Here is a 4,015-nt window from a genome sequence, read left to right as displayed (position 1 = left end):
TTTAGATGAATTCTTAATATATGAATAACTAGATTTAGAGATAAGCAAACCTGAATCATTGACTATGTATAATTGATCAAGTCTTGTGTATTCTAAGGCTGAAATAAAACTTGATGTATCATTAGTGAGGTGGTGAGAGACACCAAAATGAGGATATCAGGACATATCTGAATTTTGAGAAGAAGATGCAAGAAATGATTATGGTTGATGAAATGAGGCTGGTAGAGGAGGTGGTTGATTGATAGTTGGAGAGGAGGTTCAGGAATTTGTAGTAGAAGCTCCTTAGTAACTATGATCATATCAAAAGAAGCATTGAAGGGCTTTCTGTCCAATAACTTGACAAATCTACCTATTATTGATTTTCCAAGAGATTCTGCCTACATGATAGAATTTGCCACCTCTAGCACCCCTTCTACCTTCATAAGGACGATTAAAGTTTTCTGGATTTGGAAAATTAGTTTGAGTAAGATTTGTTTGAACCGTTATTAAAGAATTCTGTTTGAATTTTTTAATGGTAGCTTTGTAACACCCTAATTAGCCTAAGCTTTAGCTCGCGTCGTAAAGCAAAGGTTAATCAAAGATTACGACAGTTCTAAGCTCATACATATAATATATAGAAATAATTTTATATAATCTAGAAGCCTGATGAAAGATGCAGCTCAAAAATAGGATTTCAAAAGCGCAAAATGTGCTAACGAAGCTACTGACTTAAGGCACAAGAAACAGGTATAAAATAACAAAATATCATAGTACAATAGTATAATGTCATAAGACTCTAGCCACGGCTCGCGGAGTTTAAGCTAGCTATCCATATACAAACCATACATGAAACCAGATAGTAAAAATAGCTTATACAAGTTTTGTTCTCTCAAATTCAAGCCTCTAGGCAAAGCAAAATACAAAAGATGAGAGACATATACCAAAGAGATCAAAAGACTTCAAAATAGATAGATATCCTTCGCTCCTGTCACCATCAAAGCAACTCACCGAGGTGGGTTACGACCTGCATCTGAAAAATACAACAGAAATATGGTATGAGAACCGGAGGTTCTCAGTATGGTAATAGTGCCCAGTGATGTAAGATATAAGACCCCGGGATGCCAAAGGCAATCCTAGACTTCATATCCATCACAAGATTCAATCTTCAGGCATACTAAAACAAATAAGTATCATATATGTTTTAACATAAATAGACAGGGTACTCTATCTTAAAGAATTTCTATTCTAACCAAACACCGTTATCCCACAGCCTTCACCAACCTATCCTCCATGCGATCCCAACGCCACCGCCTTCCGAACCTCCTCAATCCCATCAGAAAACACAATTAATAGCAATGCAAGTAAAACACAAGTAGAAGCATATAAGGCAAGTAGTTCAAGTAAGCAAATAGGCATGTTATTCAATTAGGCGTACAATAATAGGTCGGCAAAGTATACAAACAGATAGAAAATACACATGATGAATGCCTGCCCTATTGGCTATGATATCATATTGTCGGTTCAACTACCAACCCGACACATCTCCATGGAGACGTCGCCCTTCGGAATCATCATATAGGAACTCCCAAGATATAGTACTCGGATCACTGTCCAGGATTTTGCGCTTGCACGCTCTATTGATCCGAAGGGATGCGAGCGGGATACTCTTGTCACCGACCTTGCATCTCAACGCAAGCGGGATGAACCACTGCCCTTACACCGCCGCCGCTACCTCGATAGGTGAGATCCAACCGCCGTCCCAACCGGGCACATAGCATCTCATAATCTCAATATACAAATGATACATAAGTGGTTTTCAGAAAATATTTTTCAGTATACCATGGATCCATCATCTCATTCCGAGTCCTCGACTCATCTCAACCACTTTCAATCCAACATCTTCATTCCTCGTTCTCATTCCACCAAGCCCATCCTCAGTACACCTGAAACCTAAGCCTCCGTTTTCTAACTTTTTATCAAATTACCAAGTTAAAATCACCTAGGACCTTCTCTATGTTTTGATATCCAAAAACGAGCTAAAAGTCTTAAATAGGTGTCACAGAAGTTTACAAGCCTAATTCTCTATCTCTAGACTTAAAATGAAAGTATTCTATAGATTTGAACCCAGTTGAAATAGTTTAGTTGAATAAGATAAAAAAGGAAAACCATTTCTCTTGCAAAAACTGATTTTAAGTTTGAAATCTCTGCACCAAGACAGCAAGCTACCCTGTTCTTAAAAAATCCACCAAAAATGATATTTTCATTTGATGTATTTAAAATTTTCCAGAAATAAACTAGACTCATAGAGATTTAAATCAATTTAAGTCTCATAGAAAAATCATTTTTTTGGAGAGAGTTATGCTAATTACAAGTTTACTTTCAAAAACTAGTTTTGTTGTCAAAATAGCTAAGAGCTCTATTTTTAAAACGATCATAACTCCTTCTACAAAATTTATAATAGTCTAAAATTTTGACACAAATAAGAAAATAGTCCAAGTCTCAATGTCCTTTTTTCTCATTCAAAATTATGGTTAGGATTGGGAGATATAGGCTTGGAAGGTTGCTGGTTTGATTATTTTGCAGCAGAAAATCAATTTTAAAGTAACAAACTTCAAAAATTTATATCTCCTAATCCAACCGTTAAACTTTAACCAAATTTTCCAGGATTTTTCTACACATCATAAAGATTCAAGAAAAATTAATCCTATTCAATTGTGATGGTTAGATCGTTCCCAAAATGCGTCTGAAGCTGCTGCCAGAAAATAGATTATGCAGAATTTTGCCAATCCTCAACTCTCAAAACATTTCAACCAAAATCAAACCAAAACCACACCAACTCCAATTTACCTCATAACTCACCCTTTGTGTCACAATTTACCATTTATACTGAATTTTTTCATTCACCCTTCAATATCCTCAACCTCAAATATCAAACATATAACATTATAATCATTCCTCCACCAACCACATTAATCAATTTCCATTATCAAATACATAACAATACATTCATTTTTTTTAAATCAACACATTAATCAAATTCCATTCCACCATTTCCTACAATCATCATAATCAATTTCAATCTCAATCCTCAATACCATACTATCAACATCAACATTTCAATTCATCAACAACCCAAATCATCAAATCATCATACATCATCATACAACAATTCCAACAACAAATTTAATTCAATCATATCCTATAGGTCACTAGTCTAAGTGTCCATGAATATTATATACTACATAGAGGAAACCGAAACCATACCTTGGCTGATTTTCTATATGAACCAAAACTCAACATTGAGCACCAAATGACCTTCCAACCACAAACAAGCCACCACTGTAACTCCAACAAGTACCAACAAGCTCCAAACTCACAATAATCAAATTATATATGCATAAACCATTACAAATCAACCTAGGGTTCCATTTTAACATAATATCACAAGGATTTAATGTCTCTTACCTTTTCCAGCAGATTTGATAGCCAAAATCCAATGCTAAGCAAGGATTAGAGTAAACCTAAACATCCAAAATCACAAAAACTCATTTAACCCAAAGCCCTAAAAAACCCGAAATTTTGGAGAGAAAAACTGAGAGAATTTTGAGCTTTTCATACCAGTTTCTTATATGGGTTTTGTAGAGCTCTTCACAAGGAATGCGTAGCCACTGACGCCACGCAAATTGGAGCACCGTAGCTCGAGATATCGTGAAAAGAAGAGATATGTGAATAGTATTTTCTTCTTCATCTTCATTCTTTTCTTTGCTGCTGAGTGTGTGTGTGTGTGTTTAATGGTGTTGTGGCTGCATGGGTTCATTAAATGAACTCTTATATATGTTGGGCTTGGACCCAACTTGGGCTCGGTCCAACCCGTTAGCGTTTTTATCCCGTTTGACCCAACTTCGGGCTAAACCTTTAAAATTAACGCCCGATTTTTCATTTCTAATATTTTTCTAAGGCTTTTGACTGTTTTCACTTTTCCTTGCGCAGCACCAGGCAGACTTGAACCGGTTCAACCAGTTCAACTACAGGTTTA

The 4,015-nt window shown here is 35.8% G+C and overlaps 1 long non-coding RNA gene across 1 annotated transcript; it reads right to left on the bottom strand.

The window, feature by feature from the left end:
- Positions 1 to 708: 708 nt before the first annotated feature.
- Positions 709 to 3,784, bottom strand: LOC140175521 (uncharacterized). Its single transcript, XR_011866349.1, has 3 exons — positions 3,598 to 3,784; positions 3,445 to 3,500; positions 709 to 1,009 (listed from the first exon to the last, which is right to left on the bottom strand). It is a non-coding gene; the product is annotated as an uncharacterized lncRNA (long non-coding RNA).
- Positions 3,785 to 4,015: the final 231 nt, after the last annotated feature.

This window comes from Arachis hypogaea, chromosome 10 (assembly GCF_003086295.3).
Source record: "Arachis hypogaea cultivar Tifrunner chromosome 10, arahy.Tifrunner.gnm2.J5K5, whole genome shotgun sequence".
Lineage (NCBI taxonomy): Eukaryota > Viridiplantae > Streptophyta > Magnoliopsida > Fabales > Fabaceae > Arachis > Arachis hypogaea.
This window is presented reverse-complemented; position numbering and strand designations above follow the sequence as displayed.